At 40.7% G+C, this 26,009-nt stretch overlaps 3 pseudogenes; all 3 read left to right on the top strand.

Annotated features, from left to right (window-relative positions):
* Positions 1–1,218: 1,218 nt before the first annotated feature.
* On the top strand, positions 1,219–4,101 carry LOC149175546 (uncharacterized; annotated as a pseudogene).
* A 2,521-nt stretch (positions 4,102–6,622) lies between these two features.
* LOC149175545 (uncharacterized) lies at positions 6,623–10,291 on the top strand (annotated as a pseudogene).
* A 1,252-nt stretch (positions 10,292–11,543) lies between these two features.
* The window catches only part of LOC149175544 (uncharacterized), a 102,020-nt pseudogene continuing 87,554 nt past the window's right edge, over positions 11,544–26,009 (top strand).

Here is a 26,009-nt window from a genome sequence, read left to right as displayed (position 1 = left end):
ACATAAGAATAGTAGAGGAGGCCATGGAAGCTGTGAAAAATGTGTGGAGGAGGTAGCATGGTAGAGGTTATTGCGGTCTTGGAAAACATTGCGTGGAGACCAGTGGGTGCTAAAGGCCAAAGACTCGAGGTGGATCACTGCTTGCGTGGAATGGCTCTGTCAACACTACCTGCAAATCCCACTCGATTCCACATCACCCCTATCTTGTGTGGATCATAGGTTCTACAAGTCCGTATAATACATCTTCAAAGAATTTCTTATTTAAAATCCTGATTGTTGTTCTGAGGTTCTGCACTTTGTGCTATGAGCGTGGTGTGAACATCGACGAATTCACCGAGCTTGAAATCCATCTAGAATAAACCATCTTTCCAGGCCTTCTTGAAATTGAAGAGGGTGATTAGCAGTGGAATCTCCATAGACAGGAGCGGATCTGGACCAGAAGAGGAGGGTTCTGGGAAACTAGAGGAGGAAACAGCCCTCAAAGGCAGCTGAACATGATCAGAAAGGAATGAACCTAAAGAATCGAACGCAAAATTAGTCGTATAAAGGACACTACTCTAGAAGAACAGTGCTCATCGTTAGGAACCTCAAAGTTATAACTAGTATTTTGGATGAGGGTTTGGTTCTATGTATAACAACTAGAGATTTGATGATTTCATTTGTCCAATTTACTCCAAGTAGAACAATTGTGGCGTTGTTGTTGGTTCCTTAGCGTTGCTTTTTTGTTGTGGGTTAGTGTATTTTTCTTGTTACAGTTGCAGAAAGTTGGATGCATGTGCCAAGAATGAAGGAGATGTGCGTGGAGGCTCGTGGAGTTTTAATTGTTTGAGAAACTCAAGTTGCGGGTTGTGGAGATCCCAAAACCAATTGGCTAAATTTTTTCTTCTAACTTAATATATGCCACAATGAAAATGTGAAAGTTCTTACTAATTTGAACCTATCTTCAAAAATATATCAGAAATTGCTAATTACATATATCAGAATTAGATATTGAGAATGTTTCCAGCTTGTGAGAGGTCATTTTGTTGCTCGTCACCAGAGCCGAGGGGACTAAGACCTGCGTGACACAAAAGCCATAGTCTACAAGGTTCTAAAGTTGAAGAGCTGCCAAAGGGAGAAGTTTCCCGCGTGCCTGGTAACAGGGTTGTTGGAGCTCGTTAGAGGACCGTGTGGAGTCGAAAAGGAATCTCAAAGCGAGATAAGTTGGACTTGAACAACATGTCTATACCTTTAGATGTTTTTGATTCTGATGATGATGATTTTTTCATGTGGGCATTTGGAAGCATTAGCATGGGTAGTATGTTCGAGTCAGAAGAAATTTCAGAAAAACAATGTGGTTCTGTTGATGACCATGAGAATCAAGAGGTACAGTTTATTGTGTAAGATCCTAAGATTGAAGACACACGAGCTGATCTTTAGGAATGGTGTAAAGAGGAAAAATGTGTTGAAGATCAATGGGATGAGCCACATGAAGCTGATTGCAAAGTTGTGGCAGAAGAAGACAAAGATGGAGAGAATTTAAATTTTGATGATCTCATTAATATTTTTGTGTGTCCAGACATTACATCAATGAGTGATGAAGAAATCATAGCTGACTTTTAGATGGTTAGCACCGGAAATAGTGAGAAGAAAAGTTCTCATATCCAGCCTGTCATAATCTTGAGAAGGGCGCGAATAAGAATTCAAGCTTTCCATCACTGGGGAAGAAATGAGGTGAAGAGACATCACTACCTCATGGCGAGGAAAGGGAAGATGAAGCATCGACTCAAGATGAACAAGCATGGACTCTCAAGCAAAAAGACCAAAATGAAAACCTCTATTACCAAGTTTTTTCATGTTTCAATTGTAAGCATATCTAAGACTAGACCGACAAGCATATGTTATTTTTTCAGTACCCTTTCTCCATTAAGGGGGAGTGTTAGAATTAATGGAGAAAGTTACAATTAATTGTTTTAAGGATAGGATTAAGACTCTAAGATTAGGTCTCAGGTCCTACCATCTAGGGAGTGGTTGAAACCACTATGTTAGTGTGAAAGCCTATATGTACTAGGTTCTCCTGGTTGTAGTTTGTATTGTATGAAGTGCTTGGGCACTCTCTAGGTATCTCACCTAGAGAGCCAGCTAATATATAGTTGATATATTCACCTTTTATCATCATCCTCATTGTTAACCTGGTTTTTGTTAGATTACCCATAACAATGCATTAGGTTTTGTCGGATCACCCTCAACCATGCCACCATGGGCTCTTAGCCACCACTGCTCGACTCAGCCACGTAGACTCAACATAGCCACGAAGGCTCAACACTGCCACCAAGGCACTCAATTCAGTGACAACGCCTCTCCAGCCACTCTAGGCTACAAATATGCCACTAAGGCACTCCAGCCACTCTTGGCCAAAATCTTGCCACTAGGGCACTCCACCCACTCTGGGCTACAAACCTTCCACTAGGGCACTCCAAAGACTTGACACAACCAGTTTGAGGGTTTTCCCAGCTAACCCTAAACCATGTTAATAGGAATATTTGTCCCACTTCACTTACATGTGGTTTCTGGCTTACCATAAACCAATACAAAGTGGTTTCAAGATTACTACAAACTGTATGGGGATACACATTCCTCATCAGGCTTACATTACACACTCCAACTTTTGTTACGAAGTACATAATTACAAATGACCACCACAAAACATCCTACACTTGCTTAAAATTAAAATGTGTGATATACTATAATCATCACGAGTCTATTCCACAACACACTCAAACTCACACAAACTAGATTGTCCATCATCCTCTAATCTCTGATGCTACTTGTGCACTTCATCTTTTGATCACATCCTAGGCATCTTTTTCTTTATAAAATAAATATTGGAACTCCATGAACCTGTCATTTGTTAGAATAGGCAATTCTAACAAAATAACTTCATATTGAGGTGGCTAATCTCAATATGTATATCAATTTAAATTCCAAAAAAATACTTCACCAAAAAAATGTTTACCCAAGTATGCACAAACAAGCATGCTTCTCCCTTCAAATTGAACACAAAGTTGTTCTCCTCCTTGAACGAAGAACATAGTTGCTGGTTTCTTTCCTTAGCAATAGAAGCCCCTGCCTCTGTAGCTCGCTCAACAACACGATGAGCACGTTCACCAGCACAACCGGCCACTCTTCTGCACATTCAGCTACTCACCACACTACACCTACTGTCCATGCTCAACAATGAGCAACGATTCTCGTGGCCTCTAAAGCAGAACACGTAGCTGCGTATCTGGTGATGTGCGTTGCTCCACCCTACACCATGGGTGACCTCAACTCCTTGATCACTAGCACTCAACTCTCTTTCTGACTAGTATGCAGCCTCCAGTAACTTGATCATAGCAGCTCGATCACAACAAATCAATTGAGATCACCGCAGAACCAGAAAAAAAATTCTAGCAGGCTTGAGGCAGAACTGACCGTGAGGGAACCTCCCAATTCCCCGACTCTTCATCCTCCTCAACACCTCTTGGAGGTCACATCTGACCAAAAATGGGCACAAAAGAGCCAAAAGAGATTTCCAAAGCACAATGCCCTACCTCTTCCTTATCCTTCTCCTCAACAGCTGGGGCACCATGTCGATGAGGAATCGAACAACAACAAAGTTATCCAGCAGCCCTGGTTGCTTCGTACACCACATGCACTCACCATTTATGACAATTACAACAATGAAGCCCACAAGTACCATCATAACAATAATGACAGTTACAGCCACAACCCCAATTACAATTATAATTATGCTTCTGCTACTGTGAAGGCCAAACCCTTGCAGCAAATTGTTGTGGCATCTCTAGCCCCAAAGATGCAGTACCTTGTTCAAGATCTAGCCTGTCATCCCAACAGCAGTATGGATGAAAAAAGGAAAGCAACCCTACCATCATCCCCGCCTCTTTCGATGGTTGTAATAGCATTTGGAATGTTGGAGTTCCCTTCGCCATGTTGTTCAAGCAATATCAGAATACAGACTCCTCACGTAGCACTATTCTTAGCACCTCAACACAACAGAATTGGAGATCTTTTCCCACGCTATACAAAAGTGCCTTAGTTCCACATTCTGCACTCTATTAATTGGTGGATTGGGATGTGTGGGTACTTCAATCGCATCCACGTGGCTAACATTCTGCTATAGGATCCACCCAACACCACCATTAGACAATCGTTAGCGGATAGGTTTTTCTTCAAATTAGTGAGGAGAATTGTGTAATTTGCCAAGGCCTGAGGAGCAGTGTAATAGCCCAGAGTACTCTCATTCGTGTATGACTCGTCTATGCTGCCAAGGGGCATTGAAGTCCAATAATATTGGTGCTCGATGAAGACGATGAGCGTTTTGAAATTGACAGCGAGTTCACTGTTATCCCTCTACAGCTATGAAAGCACTTGCATGCAGAACTCCCTCTGCTCGGATCTGATGAACCCAAAGGTTGTCGAGTCCAAGACACCAGCAATCTGCTACTATGCACTGCCAACTCACTAGCAACAACATCCAAAGATCCACAACACCACTGTCCCAGTGAGTTTCCAACTAAACTCGGCTACCAACACAACAATGTTGTTCTCGACATCAACAATCAAATGCAGATCCACCGATCCACCACACCATTGTCCAAAAATCCACTGATCCACCCCCACCACCGATTCGGATCCATCGATGCTCTTGCTACCATAAACAGACTTGAAACACTCCTCCGACGGGCCTAAATAAATAGAAAAAAAAAAATTATAAAAACTAAAATATATTCTTTTATTTCCTTAGCCCAGGATGGGCCAAGCTCCCATAGGCTAGGGCGGGCCAAGCCCACGATGGTCCAGGCCCTCAGGGCTATGATACCATGATAAAACATGATAACATGAATGTTCATTTATCAAATGTAATTACATATATACATGCACACACAATCTGTTGGTTGAGAGAATATCTCAACCACACACCAATGTAGGAAATAGATCCTAACTACTAGGAACAAACTCCTTTACTTAGTAAGAATCACAACTGAGACAAGTATGAGTTAAATTTTCGAACCCAACACTCACAACCCAATGAGAGGAGGTCTAGTGAGACACCCACGTAGACAACATGAGGACAAGATTCTAATCTGGTCAACTCAGTAATGAAAACCCCCCAGTCGGTGGTCTCACTCGTGGTATGCTAGCTTGATTACTAGCTTAGTTTTTCACTAGGGTAGCTCGAAACGAGAACCTAAGCCCAAATGTATTAGAGGTTTTCATCTACTAGTATGATGGTGAGGACTATTTGTCTTTAGGCCCTTCTATCTCTATCTAGCAAACAATTGACGTGGATATATGTTCGTTTGGTATTATATGTCATTTGGAAATATGTTCGGTCACAGCCAGGCCAAATTAGATTACATATAGTCAAAGGCCCTATAGTTATAAATATAAGTGGAATTAGGGAATAATTTATATAGTTCTATAGTCAGGCTCTCGATTTAGTTCATGACTGGAGCTACTAATGGTGGTTGTTCTCCCACGCATACCTCCTTCTCCACACCTCTGCACATAATTTATGAACTAGAATCATTTTCTATTGTTTCATTGGGATAAGAGATGGCTTTAGGCACATTGTGTTAGAATTAATGGAGAAAGTTAAAGTAGGTTGTTTTAAGGATAGGATTGAGACTCTAAGATTAGGTCTCAGATCCTACTATCTATGGAGTGGTTGAAACCACCCTGTTAGTGTGAAAGCCTATATGTACTAGGTTATCCTAGTTGTAGTGTGTATTGTGTGAAGTGCTTGGGCACTCTCCAGGTATCTCACCTAGAGAGCCAGTTAATATATAGTTGATATATTCACTTTTTATCATGGTATTAGAGCTTCAAATTTGTCAATCCTGTATGTGAGTGAAGGGCATGACTGAGCCGAAATTTTCGCAAGTGTTAGGTGCACAATCGCACTAAGCCCATCGTAAGAACTTCATTGTCCTACATTTAGTCAGTGGTCATAGATATGTGGTGTATAGTCACGAAAACCTTTGCGAGTCCATGTTGCTAATAAGTGCCGACCTTGTTGGGAACAAACCTGCGTGTTTGAAGAAGAGTTGCTACTGACGGTGAGTTTGTCATCCGAGAGGAGGCCACAAGGAGGAGGCCGAGGAGGCTAGACTTGCCCAGAGGTTGCGAGGAGATTCATAGCTGGAATATTTGAAAGCTACTACTATTGGATGCTGAGGGACTCTTGATTTGTAGCTGGAGAGCCACTGTTGTTGGATGACGAGGTGACACGAGGAGGTGCGGGGGCTGGATCACCAAGAATAGCAACAAAAGAACAGTAGAGGAGGCTATGGAAGCTATGAAAAACGCGTGGAGGAGGTCACGTGGTAGAGGTTGTTGCAGTCTTGGAAAACATCCGGTGGCGATTAGTGTGTGCTAAAGGCCAAAGACCCTAGGTGGATCACTACCTACGAGGACTGGCCCTATCGACACTACTTGCAAATCCCGCTCGATTCCACATTACCTCTATCTCGTGCAGATCATAGGTTCTACAAGTCCATATAACACATCTTCAAAGAATTGCTTGTTTAAAATCCTGATTGTTGTTCTGAGATTCTTCACTTTGTGTGGTGAGCGTGGCATGAACATCGACAAATTCATTGAACTTGAACTCCTGCTAGAAGAAACTGTCCTTAGAGGCCTTCTTGAAACTGAAGAGGTGATCAGTCACAGAATCTCCATGGCCGGGAGTGGATCTATACTAGAAGAGGAGGGTTTTGGGAATCTAGAGGGAGACATAGCCCTCAAAGGTAGCTAACCATGATTAGAAGGGAATGAACCTAAAGAGTCGAACACGAAATTAGCCGCAGAAAGGACATTGCTCCTGAAGAATAGTGCTCATCGTCAGGAACCTCAAAGTTATAACTAGTATTTTGGATGAGGGTTTGGTTCTATGTACAAGGACTAGAGATTTGATGATTTCATTTGTCTACTTTACTCCAAGTAGAACAATTGTGGCATTGTTGCTAGTTCCTCAATGTCATTGTTTTGTTGTGAGTCACTGTACTTTTATTGTTACAGTTGCAGAAAGTTGGATGCATGTGCCGAGAAGGAAGGAGATGTCTGTGGAGGCTCGTGGAGTTTTAATTGTTTGAGAAACTCAATTTGTAGGTTTTGGAGATCCAAAAACAAATTGGGTAAATTTTTTCTTCTAACTTAGTATATGCCACAATGAAAATGTGAAAGTTCTTATTGATTTGAACCTATCTTCAGAAATATATCAGAAATTGCTAATTACATATATCAGAATTAGATATTGAGAATGTTTCCAGCTTTTGAGAGGTCATTTTGTTTCTCGTCGCTAGAGCCAAGGGCACTAAGACCTGCGTGGCACAGAAGCCATAGTCTACAAGGTTATACAGTTGAAGAGTTGCCAAAGGGAGAATTTTCCCACCTGCGTGGTAATGGGGCTATTGGAGCTCGTTAGAGGGCCGTGTGGAGTCGAAAAGGAATCTCAAAGTGAGATAAGCTGGACTTTAACAACATGTCTATATTTTTAGATATTTTTATTCTGATGATGATGATTTTATCATGTGGGCATTTGGAAGAATTAACATGGGTAGTATGTTCGAGTCAGAAGAAATTTTAGAAAAATAATGTGATTATGTTGATGACCACGAGAATCAAGAGGCACAGTCTGTTGTGCAAGATCCTAAGATTGAAGACACACGAGCTGACGTTTAGGAAGGGTGTAAAGAGGAAAAAATTGTTGAAGATCAATGGGACGAGCCACATGAAGCTGATTGTAAAGACATGGCAGAAGAACACAAAGCTGGAGAGAATTAAAATTTTGATGATCTCATTAATATTTATGTGTGTGCAGATGTTACATCAATGAATGATGAAGACATCATCACTGAATTTCAGATGGTTGACACCAGAAATAGTGAGAGGGAAAATTCTCATATCTAGCCTGTCATAATCTTGAGAAGGGCGAGAATAAGAATTCAAGCTTTCCATCACTAGGGAAGAAATGAAGTGAAGAGACATCACTGCCTCATAGCGAGAAAAGCGAAGATGATGCCTCGACTCAAGATGAACAAGCATGGACTCTCAAGAAAAAAGACCAAAATAAAAACCTCTGTTACCAAGGCTTTTCACGTATTAATTGTAAGCCTAGCTGAGACTAGACCAGCAGGCATATGTCATTTTTTTCAGTACCCTTTCTCCATTAAGGGTGAGTGTTAGAATTGAGGGAGAAAGTTACAGTTAGTTGTTTTAAGGATAGGATGTAGACTCTAAGATTAGGTCTCAGATCCTACTATCTAGGGAGTGATTCAAACCACCCTGTTAGTGTGAAAGCCTATATGTACTAGGTTCTCCTATTTGTAGTGTGTATTGTATGAAGCGCTTGGGCACTCTCTAGGTATCTCACCTGGAGATCCAATTAATATATAGTTGATATATTCACTTTTTATCATCTTCCTCATTGTTAACTTGGGTTTTATCAGATTACCCGTAACCATGCATTTGGTTTTGTCGGATCACCCTCAATCATGCCACCATGGGCTCTCAGCCACCACTGCTCAACTCAACCACGAAGGCTCAACACTACCACCAAGGCACTCAATTCATCCATGAAGCATCTCCAGCCGCTCTGGACTACAAATCTACCACTAAGGCACTCTAGCCACTCTGGGCTACAAACCTGCCACTAGGGCACTCCAAAGACCTGGCTCAAATAGGCCGAGGGTTTTCTCGGCTAACCCTAAACCATGTTAATAGGAATCTCTATCCCACTTCACTTACATGTGGTTTCTAGCCTACCACAAACAAATACAAAGTGGCTTTAAGATTACCACGAACTGTATGGGGATACGCATTCCTCATCAGGCTTACATTACACACTCCAACTTTTAGAGTTACCAGGTACATACATTATAGAAGACCACCACGAAACATCCTATACTTGCTTAAAATTAAAATGTGTGATATACTATAATCATCAAGAGTCTATTCCACAACAAACTCAAACTCACACAAACTAGATTGTCCATCATCCTCTAATCTCTGATGTTGCTCGTGCACTTCATCTTGTGATCAAATCCTAGGCATCTTTATCTTTATCAATTAAATATTGGAACTCCATGAACCTGTCATTTGTTGGAATAGCCAATTCTAACAAAATAACTTCATATTGAGGTGGCTAATCTCAATATGTATATCAATTTAAATTCCAAAAAAATACTTCACCAGAAAAACATTTACCCAAGTATGCACAAACAACCATGCTTCTCCATTCAAATCAAACACAAAGTTGCTCTCCTCCTTGAACAAAGAACACAGTTACTTGTTTCCTTCCTCAGCAACAGAAGCCCCTGCCTCTGCATCTCACTCACTAGCACGATGAGCACGTTCATCAGCACAACCGGCCACTCTCTTGCACATTCAGCTGCTCACCATGCTGCAGCTTCTCTCCATGTTAAAAAATGAGCAACAATTCCCATGGCCTCTAAAACAGAACACATAGCTATGTATCTGGTGATGTACGTTGCTCCACCCTGCACCACAGGTGACCTCAACTCCTCGATCACTAGCACTCAGCTCTCTTTCTGACTAGTATGCAACCTCGAGTAGCTTGATCACAACTACTCGTTCACAACAAATCGATCGAGATCACCGCAAAACCAAAAAACAAATTCTAGCAGCTTGAGGCAGCACTGATCGTGAGGGAACTTCCCAATTCCCTGACTGTTCGTCCTCCTCAACACCTCTCCGAGGTCACACCCGACAAAAAATAGGCACAGAATAGACACCGAATATTTCCATAGCACAATGCCCTACCTCTTCCTTTTCCTTCTCCTCAATAGTCGGGGCACCATGTCGATGAGGAATCAAATGACGGTGAAGTTATCCAGAAGCCCTAGTTGCATCGTCCATTGCACGCACTCACCATTTATGATAATTCCAACAATGAAGCCTGCAGGAACCATCATAACAATAATGACAATTACAACCACAATCGCAATTACAATTACAATTATGCTTCTGCTGCAGTGAATGCCAAACCCTTGCAGCAAATTGTTGTAGCATCTCTGCCCCCAAAGAGGTAGCACCTTATTCAAGATCTAGCCTATTGTCCCGACAGCAGCATGGATGAGAAAAGGAAAAAAACCGTGCCATCATCCCCGTCTCTTTGAATGGCCATAATAGCATTTGGAATGTTGGAGTTCCCTTCGCCACATTGTTCAAGCAATATCAGAATACAAACTCCTCACGTTGTGCTATGCTTAGCACCTCAACACACTAGAATTGGAGATATGTTCCCATAGTGTACGAAAGCACCTTAGTTCTATATTCTGCACTCTATTCATTGGTGGATTTTGATGTGCGGGTACTTCAATCGCATCCACGTGGCTAACATTCCGTTGTAGTATCTACCCAAGACCACCACTATACAATCGTTGGCTAATAGGTTTTTCTTCAAATCAGTGATGAGAATTGCGTAATTTGCAAAGGCTTGATGAGCAATGTAATAGCCCAGAGTACCCACATTCACGTATGCCTCATCTAGGCTGCTGAAGGGCATCAAAGTCCCATAATATCGGTGCTCGATGAAGATGATGAGCTCTTTGAAATTGGTAGCAGGTTCAATACTATCCCTCTGCGGCCACGAAAGCGCCTGCATGTAGAACTCGCTCTACCTTGATTTGATGAACCCAAAGGTTGTCCAATCCAAGACACCAACGATCTGCAATCCACCACACTAGCAATCTCCTGTCGCGCGTTGCCAACTCACGAGCAACAACATCCACGGATCCATAGCACCACCATCCTAGTGAGTTTCCAACTAAACTTGGCTACCAAAACAACAATGTTGTTCTCAATGCCAACAATCAAATGTAGATCCACCGATCCACCACACCACTTTTCAAAAATCCACTGGCCCGCCCCCACCACCGATTAGGATCCACTGATGCTCTCGCTACCATTGAAAGACTTGAAACGCTCCTCCAGCGGGCCTAAATAAATAAGAAAACCAAAAATTATAAAAAATAAAAAATATTCTTTTATTTCCTCAACCCAGGACGGGCCAAGTTTCCTCAGCCCAAGGTAGGCCAAGCCCACGAGGGGCCGGGCCCTCAGGGCTCTGATACCATGATAAAATCTGATAATATCAATGTTCATTACTCAAATGTAATTACATATATACATGCACACAAAATTTGTTGGTTAAGAAAATATCTCAACCACACACCAATGTAGGAAATAGATCCTAGCTACTAGGAACATACTCCTTTACTTAGTAAGAATCACAAATGAGACAAGTAGGAGTTACATTTTCCAACCCAACACTCGCAACCCAACAAGAGGAACTCTAGTGAGACACCCATGTCGACAGCATGAGGACACGATTCTAATATGGTCAACTCATTAACGAAATCCCCTAGTTGGTTGTCTCACTCATGGTATGCTAGCTTGATTATTGGCTTAGTTTTTCACTAGGCTAGCTTGAAACGAGAGCCTAAGACCAAATGTCTTAGAGGTTTTCATCTAATAGTATGAAGGTAAGACCCACTTCTCTTTAGGCCATTCTATCTCTATCTAGAAAACAATTGACATGAATATATGTTCGTTCAGTATTATATGTCATTTGGACATATGTTTGGTCACAGCCGGGCCAAATTAGATTACATGTAGTAAAAGGCCCTATAATTATAAATATAAGTGGAATTAGGAAATAATTTATATATTTCTATAGTCAGGCTCTCGTTTTTAGTTCGTGAGTGTGGAGCTACTAATGGTGATCATTCTCCCACACATACTCCCTTCTCCACACCTCCGCACACAATTTATGAACTAGAATCATTTTCTATTGTTTCATTGTGATAAGAGATGGCTTACCACCACTAAGAAATAGTTATTACAATTCAATTGAATGTCTTTCTTGGGGATCGTTAGATGTGGTTATGTGGAATCCTAGGTGATTCATATTTTATTGAAGAATTAAAATCATATAAAAATTCTAGCTTTCTTCTCGCTCAAAACTTGTTCATAAATCCACCAATTACACGTCAATTACTATTTGTAATACCACAGAATACCACCATCCATTTGCTGGAACATGATGCAAACCTTATTATATTTATATGGTCAAATAATGTGTGCATGCACAAGAGGAAGGGCTTTTCCTAGGCAGAGGATTGATGGAATGATGCAAGTGCTCAGCTTCCCCTAGATGATCATTCAGATGTTGCTCCCTCACTAATAACAGTTTTCTTGGCAGGATTCCTCATCAATAGCAATTTTCTAATCACCATGGTGACAACCCACTCTATCTCACATAACCTTGAATGAACATTCTTTCCAATGACATCTAAAAGAGGAACATGTTGCATCAAAAGCAGTTTTCTTGGAGGGTTACACGTCGGACCTTCCATGTAATCATCATGATGACATCCTTCTCTATCTTGCATCACATTGAAGGAACATTATAACCAATGAAATCTAATAGAGATTTCCAGGGATGGATCTATTGTAGAAGAAGAGAAACCCCAAAATACACATGGATAAAAAATTCCAAGACTTAAAATTTGGTTTCTTGGAGCTTGGCTTGAAACTTCAGCGCATGCAAACTGAGCCCTCGAGTAATGATTCTTCTACCTAGTCTGAAGCGACTATTCAAACATGGAAAGAGATTTGAAATTACATATTTCCAAGAATTACATTGGAAAATACAAGAAATTCCAACCCCAATGTGAAAAGGAGGTGATACGAATGAACATCTCAAGTTGCCGGTTTCAAGACTAGGATGCCACGATGAAAAGATTTCACAATTTTCTTTATCACCATTTATCCTTGACAATTATATTTAATTCAAAATTGATTTTGTATAAATAGTTTAGACATGTTGCTATAGACATATTTTGGCACTTCAACCCCAATCGTATATGTCGATAAACTAGGGCTCTTTAACCCCTAAAAGAGTTGTTTCATACCCTCAAAGAACATGGTCATCTGATTACACCATTCCCCAAAAGTTCCACCTAAAAAACCATCCATAATTGGCCTAAACTGGACCATACTGACTGCTCCACTGTTAGGGTGTGATGTATACTAACTTCTACACTAGCCAGGTGCGATGCATACTGATGAGGCCTTCTATAGGGTGTGATGAGCGAGGATGGACAAATGTCCAGGACAGTTTGCTAAGTGGATGCTCATAGAATCTTCTAGAAACATCCCTGTTGACACTTGCCTCTCTGAATTCACCCAAGGATGAGTAAGAGATCTAAACTTCAGTTATCTCCCCTCTTGTGAAACCAAATGTAACAAGTGGAATGACACTAATCAAACCCCAGAGATGACTCACACCCTTGCACACATCTATAAATGGATCCCTCATCTAAGAGATCCAGAGGCTGGAATATTGTGAATTGCAAGTAGGTGCTGATAGTTTGAGGAAAGAGCATTGTATTGTTGGTGTGATCTTGCTATTTCATGAGGTGAAGAGGGCTTGATGCTCAGAGGATAATGCTGGATCAGAAAACTGGGTTGTAATTCTCCCTTCTATTTAATAAATTTCTTCGAGTTTTCTTCCATATAATTGTGCAATTGTGAATGTTATTATTTGTGAATGCCATTGTATGTTAATTATATTCCTGATTCCATAATGATTATGATATAATAGATCAAGATTCTTTGACAGTTCTTTGTTACCATGTTTCTACAGGTACTCTCCAAGCGGGATAAGTACGGAGAGGAGTTGTGAGTTCTGTTAAGGGGGAGAGAGATCAAGCAAGGAGTTAAGCAGAAGATCTAGGTTGGTTCCTTTGTCTTTCTCTTATCTATTATACATAGAAGAAATCATGAATTGCTTTATGCTGTTGTTTCTAGGATAGCTACCAAACCTAGAGGGATATTCACTCGAGAAGACACTAGTTTTCCCTTTTAATTCTTGGGGAAATATTGGTGCTCCTCATATGGCCACATTTTCCCTTCTGGGATTTACCATTGGCCTGCTAATATGGTTGTTCTCAACCTCTGTGGTTCAAAATACCGTGATTCCTCCGTAATCAAATCAACATCCAGTTGATACTGAAGTTGACCCTTCAACTTCTTCTTCGTTTGTTTCTCCCTCCCCTTCGTCCTCTTCGCTTGGTGAAAATAGTGATGCTAGTAACCAGGTGGCTGAGAAGAAGAGGAAAGGGAAGGAGAAGAAGAAGAAGCAATTCAGCAAGGGGTCAACCATGAATCAATTGGTGAAAATCTGCACATTAAATCTCCTAAACCCAGATTCCCTTGCATAATTTGCGAAGGAGACCATTTTCATCGAGACTGCCCTTGCCTTCCTCAGATCTTGAGAGAATGGTCTCCCCATTCACACCGATAGGTGTCATCAACCTTTGGTGATCATGTTGACAGTACACCATCAACTAGTAATAGTGAAATTCATGGACTGAAAGGAAAGGTCAAAGTTCCATGTAGGTTATGTGAAGGAGACCATACCCTTGACCATTGTCCTTTTTTGGATGAAGCCAAAAGAGTCTTGGATAACCATCCTACTTCACCACAGCAACTCCCATCTGGATACAGGAAACTCTCCCCAAGTCCTTTACTAGTTGAAAATTTCACTAATATAACTCAACCGTTGGTCGAAACACCTCTCACTGAGAGTGAATATTTTGAGTCTATACCCAACCAGAGTCAACAAGTTGAGGTGACAGTTGACCCGATTTTACCTTCAGAAGACCATGCCTTTCTTGAAGAGAGTAAGAACGATACCGTTCAAATTCTTTTTGTTACTTCAAAGTCGAATGAACTTGGGGGAAATCCACCCATTCCTTCACAATAGGAGGAAAATTCCCCAATTCCCACTACTCAAGGGGTTAACTCAACTGTTTATTCGGTACCCCCTCCAAGCAGTCTAGTCACTTCCTTTGATTGGAATCGACTAGCAAGATCCCGCCTTCCATCTTACGTGCCATTCTAGATCACAGTACAAGTTTACAAAATGATTGTGTCTGGCACTATCATAGATGAAGGGGCATCAGTGAGTATCCTTTCCCCAACTGCTTGGAAAGTGCTTGGTTTGCCATCACTTATGCCTATTACACAATATTTGTTAGGCTTTAACAAAGGAACCAGCCAACCGTTAGGGATCCTTCCTATGTTACCGATAACTTTGGGAAGGAAAACCGTTCACCTGAACATCATGGTAGTCCCAAGACCATTAGATTACAATCTACTCCTTGGATGTGACTATGTTTATAACATGGAGGCTATCATTTCAACACTCTTCCGAGTGATGTGTTTCCTGCATGAAGGCAAAATTGTCACTTTTGACCAGCATTCATTTCCCGGTTCAAACATAGCTCCAAGTCAATCATCATCCCTAAATGGTCCTTGTACATTAGTAGTGTCTCTTGAACCTTCATTCCATCCCCATGATTGCCGAGAGTAGTCCGATGAATGTAGCAAAGCTTAAGGGGCATGCACCCTTGTCTATTTGGTGAATGAACCCAACTAAAAAGATAGGTTTCCCTATAGGTTATGTGATTGGTCTAAGACACCATTCACCTTTTTCTATGCTGCAGATGAAGCCCAGGAAGTGTTTTGTCTACTCTGTGGATGAAACCATCCTACCATATGAATTTCCCTGTAAGTTAAGTGATTGGTCTGACACACCATTCACCTTTGTCTATTTGGCAGACAAAGCCAAGGAAGTGTTTTGTCTGCTCTGTGGACGAAACAATCCTGCTTAACCACAGTGATTTCCATAGGGTTACTGGAGACTCTCCTTTTCATCATGCTGGGGGCATGCAAACCTTTTTCATTTTCATTTTCTAGCTTTTTATCTTTTTAGCTTTTTAACTTTTGTTAGCTTTTTAGTTTTGTCTTTTCTAGCCTTTTTGTTTTGTCATTTTCTAGGTTTCATAAAAAGAAAAACTAAAAACCAAGCATATGTTTGTTCATTTCAAGCTTGTAAAAACAACGAAACCCACACCAAGCATAGTTCCCCCAAGATTCAAGCTCGTTAAAAAATGAATCTTCATGTAAATAACTTTGTGATTGCCATGCTATCAGCCTTTTGAGCCTTGGTTGTGTAACTCTCATCACCTCCATTCTTTTGGCCGATCATACGCTTCCACTTGGTTGTTTACCATTTTGAGGAACAACTACGACGAGTGGTCCTGTTAGCCAACCTATTCCCTGAAATCACCATTTTTAAGGAGTTCCAACTTACCCAGAACCAGTTGCTACCCTAAACACTACTCGTTCCTAAACAATGAACCTTCTTTAAACCCTTTTCAGACTCGTTAAATATGAAAATATTGTCGAGCAATTGGCCTTTCCAGCTCGTTAAAGTGATTGGAAGTGCCATCCCTTCTATATATTTTAATCTTTTTCATACCTGAGGGATTATCTTACAAAAAAGTTCGATCGCTTGCCTTTTTCAGCTCGTTAAAGTGATTGAAAAGTCATCCCTTTTGTATTATTTTAATCTTTTTTGGACTTAAGGGATTATCCTACAAAAAAGAACTACTGGAGTTTCCTTTTGGTCCCTTTTAAAACTCTCTAAACATGAAAAGGACCGAGTTATCCTTGTTGTTAAACTCGTTAAAACAATAGCAACAAACTCGTCCAAACGAGACAGAGTTTCCTTTTCGTCCCTTTTCAAACTCTCTAAACATGAAAAGGACTGAGCTATCTTTGTCGTTAAACTGTTAAAACAATAGCAACAAACTTGTCCACCTAGACAAGAACGAGTTTCACTGTCACTAGACTCGTTAAAACATAGCGACAGGTTTTCCCGAAGGGAAAATTATAGAACAAGCATATGTTATCCTCCTCAAGCTTGAAAAAAATAAAGGGGTATTGGTAAGAAATTACTGGGGAAAAAGGGAAGAAAACTTGAAAACTTTATGCTAGCAAGTCGCTCTTGAACATGACACTTTCACTCCATCACCATGATTGAGTTGGGTTGGGTTATTCTGTTCATTGGTCACTTCACCATTTGTCCTTAACACCATCCATTTTGGGGTTAATGCTACTAATCCATCTTAGTGTCACCGATATGTTCAAGAGGTGTCATTCAGTAGAGAATTCACCATCCAGTTAATGCCTCATCCACTGCAATACCTGCAACCTCCATTTTTCATGACCGCCATTCCTGAACCTTGTGTCGTCAGAGCACGTTCATCAGCACAACCGGCCACTCTCTTGCACATTCAGCTGCTCACCATGCTGCAACTTCTCTCCATGTTAAAAAATGAGCAACAATTCCCATGGCCTCTAAAGCAGAACACATAGCTATGTATTTGGTGATGTACGTTGCTCCACCCTGCACCACAGGTGACCTCAACTCCTCGATCACTAGCACTCAGCTCTCTTTCCGACTAGTATGCAACCTCGAGTAGCTTGATCACAACTACTCGTTCACAACAAATCGATCGAGATCACCGCAAAACCAAAAAACAAATTCTAGCAGCTTGAGGCAGCACTGATCGTGAGGGAACTTCCCAATTCCCTGACTATTCGTCCTCCTCAACACCTCTCCGAGGTCACACCCGACAAAAAATAGGCACATAATAGCCACCAAATATTTCCAGAGCACAATGCCCTACCTCTTCCTTTTCCTTCTCCTCAATAGTTGGGGCACCATGTCGATGAGGAATCAAATGACGGTGAAGTTATCCAGAAGCCCTGGTTGCATCGTCCATTGCACGCACTCACCATTTATGATAATTCCAACAATGAATCCTGCAGGAACCATCATAACAATAATGACAATTACAACCACAATCGAAATTACAATTACAATTATGCTTCTGCTGCAGTGAAGGCCAAACCCTTGCAGCAAATTGTTGTAGCATCTCTGCCCCCAAAGAGGTAGCACCTTATTCAAGATCTAGCCTATTGTCCCGACAACAGGATGGATGAGAAAAGGAAAACAATCGTGCCATCATCCCCGTCTCTTTGAATGGCCATAATAGCATTTGGAATGTTGGAGTTCCCTTCGCCACATTGTTCAAGCAATATCAGAATACAAACTCCTCACGTTGCGCTATGCTTAGCACCTCAACACACCAGAATTGGAGATATGTTCCCATAGTGTACGAAAGCACCTTAGTTCTATATTATGCACTCTATTCATTGGTGGATTTTGATGTGCGGGTACTTCAATCGCATCCACGTGGCTAACATTCCGTTGTAGTATCTACCCAAGACCACCACTATACAATCGTTGGCTAATAGGTTTTTCTTCAAATCAGTGATGAGAATTGCGTAATCTGCCAAGGCTTGATGAGCAATGTAATAGCCCAGAGTACCCACATTCACGTATGCCTCATCTAGGCTGCTGAAGGGCATCAAAGTCCCATAATATCGGTGCTCGATGAAGATGATGAGCTCTTTGAAATTGGTAGCAGGTTCAATGCTATCCCTCTGCGGCCACGAAAGCGCCTGCATGTAGAACTCGCTCTACCTTGATTTGATGAACCCAAAGGTTGTCCAATCCAAGACACCAACGATCTGCAATCCACCACACTAGAAATCTCCTGTCGCGCGTTGCCAACTCACGAGCAACAACATCCATGGATCCATAGCACCACCATCCTAGTGAGTTTCCAACTAAACTCGGCTGCCAACACAACAATGTTGTTCTCAATGCCAACAATCAAATGTAGATCCACCGATCCACCACACCACTTTCCAAAAATCCACTGGCCCGCCCCCACCACCGATTAGGATCCACTGATGCTCTCGCTACCATAGAAAGACTTGAAACGCTCCTCCAGCGGGCCTAAATAAATAAGCAAACCAAAAAATATAAAAAATAAAAAATAATATTTTATTTCCTCAACCGAGGACGAGCCAAGTTTCCTCAGCCCAAGGTAGGCCAAGCCCACGAGGGGCCAGGCCCTCAGGGCTCTAATACCATGATAAATTCTGATAATATCAATGTTCATTACTCAAATGTAATTACATATATACATGCACACAAAATTTGTTGGTTAAGAGAATATCTCAACCACACACCAATGTAGGAAATAGATCCTAGCTACTAGGAACATACTCCTTTACTTAGTAAGAATCACAAATGAGACAAGTAGGAGTTACATTTTCCAACCCAACACTCGCAACCCAACAAGAGGAAGTCTAGTGAGACACCCATGTAGACAGCATGAGGACACGATTCTAATCTGGTCAACTCATTAACGAAATCCCCTAGTTGGTTGTCTCACTCATGGTATGCTAGCTTGATTACTGGCTTAGTTTTTCACTAGGGTAGCTTGAAACGAGAGCCTAAGACCAAATGTCTTAGAGGTTTTCATCTACTAGTATGAAGGTAAGACCCACTTCTCTTTAGGCCATTCTATCTCTATCTAGAAAACAATTGACATGAATATATGTTCGTTTAGTATTATATGTCATTTGGACATATGTTTGGTCACAGCCGGGCCAAATTAGATTACATGTACTAAAAGGCCCTATAATTATAAATATAAGTGGAATTAGGAAATAATTTATATATTTCTATAGTCAGGCTCTCGATTTTAGTTCGTGAGTGTGGAGCTACTAATGGTGATCATTCTCCCACACATACTCCCTTCTCCACACCTCCGCACACAATTTATGAACTAGAATCATTTTCTATTGTTTCATTGTGATAAGGGATGGCTTACCACCACCAAGAAATAGTTATTACAATTCAATTGAATGTCTTGCTTGGGGATCGTTAGATGTGGTTATGTGGAATCCTAGGTGATTCACATTTTATTGAAGAATTAAAATCATATAAAAATTCTAGCTTTCTTCTCGCTCAAAACATGTTCATAAATCCACCAATTACACGTCAATTACTATTTGTAATACCACAGAATACCACCATCCATTTGCTGGAACATGATGCAAACCTTATTATATTTATATGGTCAAATAATGTGTGCATGCACAAGAGGAAGGGCTTTTCCTAGGCAGAGGATTGATGGAATGATGCAAGTGCTCAGCTTCCCCTAGATGATCATTCAGATGTTGCTCCCTCACTAATAACAGTTTTCCTGGCAGGATTCCTCATCAATAGCAATTTTCTAATCACCATGCTGACAACCCACTCTATCTCACATAACCTTGAATGAACATTCTTTCCAATGACATCTAAAAGAGGAACATGCTGCATCAAAAGCAGTTTTCTTGGAGGGTTACACGTCGGACCTTCCATGTAATCATCATGATGACATCCTTCTCTATCTTACATCACACTGAAGGAACATTATAACCAATGAAATCTAATAGAGATTCCCAGGGATGGATCTATTGTAGAAGAAGAGAAACCCCAAAATACAAATGGATAAAAAATTCCAAGACTTAAAATTTGGTTTCTTGGAGCTTGGCTTGAAACTTCAGCGCATGCAAACTGAGCCCTCGAGTAATGATTCTTCTACCTAGTCTAAAGCGACTATTCAAACATGGAAAGAGATTTGAAATTACATATTTCCAAGAATTACATTGGAAAATACAAGAAATTCCAACCCCAATGTGAAAAGGAGGTGATACGAATGAACATCTCAAGTTGCCGGTTTCAAGACTAGGATGCCACGATGAAAAGATTTCACAATTTTCTTTATCACCATTTATCCTCGACAATTATATTTAATTCAAAATTGATTTTGTATAAATAGTTTAGACATGTTGCTATAGACATATTTTGTCACTTCAACCCCAATCGTATATGTCGATAAACTAGGGCTCTTTAACCCCTGAAAGAGTTGTTTCATACCCTCAAAGAACATGGTCATCTGATTACACCATTCCCCAAAAGTTCCACCTAAAAAACCATCCATAATTGGCCTAAACTGGACCATACTGATTGCTCCACTGTTAGGGTGTGATGTATACTAACTTCTACACTAGCCAGGTGCGATGCATACTGATGAGGCCTTCTACAGGGTGTGATGAGCGAGGATGGACAAATGTCCAGGACAGTTTGCTAAGTGGATGCTCATAGAATCTTCTAGAAACATCCCTGTTGACACTTGCCTCTCTGAATTCACCCAAGGATGAGTAAGAGATCTAAACTTCAGTTATCTCCCCTCTTGTGAAACCAAATGTAACAAGTGGAATGACACTAATCAAACCCCAGAGATGACTCACACCCTTGCACACATCTATAAATGGATCCCTCATCTAAGAGATTCAGAGGCTGGAATATTGTGAATTGCAAGTAGGTGCTGATAGTTTGAGGAAAGAGCATTGTATTGTTGGTGTGATCTTGCTATTTCATGAGGTGCAAAGGGCTTGATGCTCAGAGGATAATGCTGGATCAGAAAACTGGGTTGTAATTCTCCCTTCTATTTAATAAATTTCTTCGAGTTTTCTTCCATATAATTGTGCAATTGTGAATGTTATTATTTGTGAATGCCATTGTATGTTAATTATATTCCTGATTCCATAATGATTATGATATAATAGATCAAGATTCTTTGACAGTTCTTTGTTACTATGTTTCTACAGGTACTCTCCAAGCGGGATAAGTACGAAGAGGAGTTGTGAGTTCTGTTAAGGGGGAGAGAGATCAAGCAAGGAGTTAAGCAGAAGATCCAGGTTGGTTCCTTTGCCTTTCTCTTATCTATTATACATAGAAGAAATCATGAATTGCTTTAAGCTGTTGTTTCTAGGATAGCTGCCAAACCTAGAGGGATATTCACTCGAGAAGACACTAGTTTTCCCTTTTAATTCTTGGGGAAATATTGGTGCTCCTCATATGGCCACATTTTCCCTTCTGGGATTTACCATTGGCCTGCTAATATGGTTGTTCTCAACCTCTGTGGTTCAAAATACCGTGATTCCTCCGTAATCAAATCAGCATCCAGTTGATACTGATGTTGACCCTTCAACTTCTTCTTCGTTTGTTTCTCCCTCCCCTTCGTCCTCTTCGCTTGGTGAAAATAGTGATGCTAGTAACCAGGTGGCTGAGAAGAAGAAGAAAGGGAAGGAGAAGAAGAAGAAGCAATTCAGCAAGGGGTCAACCATGAATCAATTGGTGAAAATCTGCACATTAAATCTCCTAAACCCAGATTCCCTTGCATAATTTGCGAAGGAGACCATTTTCTTCGAGACTGCCCTTGCCTTCCTCAGATCTTGAGAGAATGGTCTCCCCATTCACACCGATAGGTGTCATCAACCTTTGGTGATCATGTTGACAGTACACCATCAACTAGTAATAGTGAAATTCATGGACTGAAAGGAAAGGTCAAAGTTCCATGTAGGTTATGTGAAGGAGACCATACCCTTGACCGTTGTCCTTTTTTGGATGAAGCCAAAAGAGTCTTGGATAACCATCCTACTTCACCACAGCAACTCCCATCTGGATACAGGAAACTCTCCCCAAGTCCTTTACTAGTTCAAAATTTCACTAATATAACTCAACCGTTGGTCGAAACACCTCTCACTGAGAGTGAATATTTTGAGTCTATACCCAACTAGAGTCAACAAGTTGAGGTGACAGTTGACCCGATTTTACCTTCAGAAGACCATGCCTTTCTTGAAGAGAGTAAGAACGATACCGTTCAAATTCTTTTTGTTACTTCAAAGTCGAATGAACTTGGGGGAAATCCACCCATTCCTTCACAATAGGACGAAAATTCCCCAATTCCCACTACTCAAGGGGTTAACTCAACTGTTTATTCGGTACCCCCTCCAAGCAGTCTAGTCACTTCCTTTGATTGGAATCGACTAGCAAGATCCCGCCTTCCATCTTACGTGCCATTCTAGATCACAGTACAAGTTTACAAAATGATTGTGTCTGGCACTATCATAGATGAAGGGGCATCAGTGAGTATCCTTTCCTCAACTGCTTGGAAAGTGCTTGGTTTGCCATCACTTATGCCTATTACACAAAATTTGTTAGGCTTTAACAAAGGAACCAGCCAACCGTTAGGGATCCTTCCTATGTTACCGATAACTTTGGGAAGGAAAACCGTTCACCTGAACATCATGGTAGTCCCAAGACCATTAGATTACAATCTACTCCTTGGATGTGACTATGTTTATAACATGGAGGCTATCATTTCAACACTCTTCCGAGTGATGTGTTTCCCGCATGAAGGCAAAATTGTCACTTTTGACCAGCGTTCATTTCCCGGTTCAAACATAGCTCCAAGTCAACCATCATCCCTAAATGGTCCTTGTACATTAGTAGTGTCTCTTGAACCTTCATTCCATCCCCATGATTGCCGAGAGTAGTCCGATGAATGTAGCAAAGCTTAAGGGGCATGCACCCTTGTCTATTTGGTGAATGAACCCAACTAAAAAGATAGGTTTCCCTATAGGTTATGTGATTGGTCTAAGACACCATTCACCTTTTTCTATGCTGCAGATGAAGCCCATGAAGTGTTTTGTCTACTCTGTGGATGAAATCATCCTACCATATGAATTTCCCTGTAAGTTAAGTGATTGGTCTGACACACCATTCACTTTTGTCTATTTGGCAGACAAAGCCAAGGAAGTGTTTTGTCTGCTCTGTAGACGAAACAATCCTGCTTAACCACAGTGATTTCCATAGGGTTACTGGAGACTCTCCTTTTCATCATGCTGGGGTCATGCAAACCTTTTTCATTTTCATTTTCTAGCTTTTTATCTTTTTAGCTTTTTAAATTTTGTTAGCTTTTTAGTTTTGTCTTTTCTAGCCTTTTTGTTTTGTCATTTTCTAGGTTTCATAAAAAGAAAAACTAAAAACCAAGCATATGTTTGTTCATTTCAAGCTTGTAAAAACAACAAAACCCACACCGAGCATAGTTCCCCCAAGATTCAAGCTCGTTAAAAAATGAATCTTCATGTAAATAACTTTGTGATTGCCATGCTATCAGCCTTTTGAGCCTTGGTTGTGTAACTCTCATCACCTCCATTCTTTTGGCCGATCATACGCTTCCACTTGGTTGTTTACCATTTTGAGGAACAACTACGACGAGTGGTCCTGTTAGCCAACCTATTCCCTGAAATCACCATTTTTAAGGAGTTCCAACTTACCCAGAACCAATTGCTACCCTAAACACTACTCGTTCCTAAAAAATGAGCCTTCTTTAAACCCTTTTCAGACTCGTTAAATATGAAAATATTGTCGAGCAATTGGCCTTTCCAGCTCATTAAAGTGATTGGAAGTGCCATCCCTTCTATATATTTTAATCTTTTTCATAGCTGAGGGATTATCTTACAAAAAAGTTCGAGCGCTTGCCTTTTTCGGCTCGTTAAAGTGATTGAAAAGTCATCCCTTTTGTATTATTTTAATCTTTTTTGGACTTAAGGGATTATCCTACAAAAAAGAACTACTGGAGTTTCCTTTTGGTCCCTTTTAAAACTCTCTAAACATGAAAAGGACCGAGTTATCCTTGTTGTTAAACTCGTTAAAACAATAGCAACAAACTCGTCCAAACGAGACAGAGTTTCCTTTTCGTCCCTTTTCAAACTCTCTAAACATGAAAAGGACTGAGCTATCTTTGTCGTTAAACTGTTAAAACAATAGCAACAAACTTGTCCACCTAGACAAGAACGAGTTTCACTGTCACTAGACTCGTTAAAACATAGCGACAGGTTCTCCCGAAGGGAGAATTATAGAACAAGCATATGTTATCCTCCTCAAGCTTGAAAAAAATAAAGGGGTATTGGTAAGAAATTACTGGGGAAAAAGGGAAGAAAACTTGAAAACTTTATGGTAGCAGGTCGCTCTTGAACATGACACTTTCACTCCATCACCATGATTGAGTTGGGTTGGGTTATTCCGTTCACTGGTCACTTCACCATTTGTCCTTAACACCATCCATTTTGGGGTTAATGCTACTAATCCATCTTAGTGTCACCGATATGTTCAAGAGGTGTCATTCAGTAGAGAATTCACCATCCAGTTAATGCCTCATCCACTGCAATACCTGCAACCTCCATTTTTCATGACCGCCATTCCTGAACCTTGTGTCGTCAGATCATTTTCACCTCCAGAAAATCATTTGCTTCATTTTGTGTCATAAATGTGGGATACATCAAGGCCCTCCTACGACGAGTCACTTCTTGTCGACATCAACTCATTACCCAAGAAATTGACTTAGAAACAACCCTTGCAGAGCTTTGAAGCTTGCATGCCTTAATGGCAAGTTTCTCACTTTCAGCGATAGGTTGACATCAATGGCCTTCGACTGAAAGATTTTGCATGGTGTTTGACATATGATCATATATTCACACCACGTGAATTGTATTGTAGTACCTTGAGGGTCATCATCATTATCGGTGATTCCTCTCGCGTCTGTTAACAGCTCACATTATTAGCTGGTAATCAAGCGATGTCTTTCCATGTTCGACTTCAGAACATATTTTCACATGGATCGACTTGTACATCAAGCAAAGATTGAACGAGTTTGAAGAACCCGAATCTAGTTTCATCCATCTGGGTTGCAATATATTAAGCGATATAAAAACATCAAATGTAGAAAGCTGCTGCACAAATGGTCATCCAAACCGAGGATGATGACTCTACATATGAAGAATCATCAGTCTGCATCTGCCGACGACTATCTGATCTATGTACATGAAATGAATTTATAAAGCTAAGCATGGGAATGCCCGCCTCAGCTAGATCATGAAAATTATATTATGATGATGTATTATATTGTATCTTATACAGGTCACCTTCTAGTTTCAAAACCTCGGATCCTCATGATAAAGAATTACACCCGACATCAAAGATTTACAACTTCATGCTTTAGGGGGCAACTGTTATAGACATATTTGGTCACTTCAACCCCAATCTTATATGTCAATAAACTACGGCTCTTTAACCCCTAAAAGAGTTGTTTCATACCCTAAAAGAACATGGTCATCTGATTACAACATTCCCCAAAAGTTCCACCTAAAAAACCATCCAGAATTAGCCTAAATTGGACCATACTGACTGCTCCATTGTCAGGGTGTGATGCATACTGACTTCTACACTAGCTAGGTGCGATGCATACTGATGAGGCCTTCTATAGGGTGTGATG

Source organism: Pinus tabuliformis, chromosome 4_1 (assembly GCF_031772625.1).
Source record: "Pinus tabuliformis cultivar Carrire ecotype Pingquan chromosome 4_1, CPIR1, whole genome shotgun sequence".
Classification (NCBI taxonomy): Eukaryota; Viridiplantae; Streptophyta; class Pinopsida; order Pinales; family Pinaceae; genus Pinus; species Pinus tabuliformis.
Note: the sequence above shows the minus strand (reverse complement) of the source record. Positions and strands in the feature narration are given on the sequence as shown.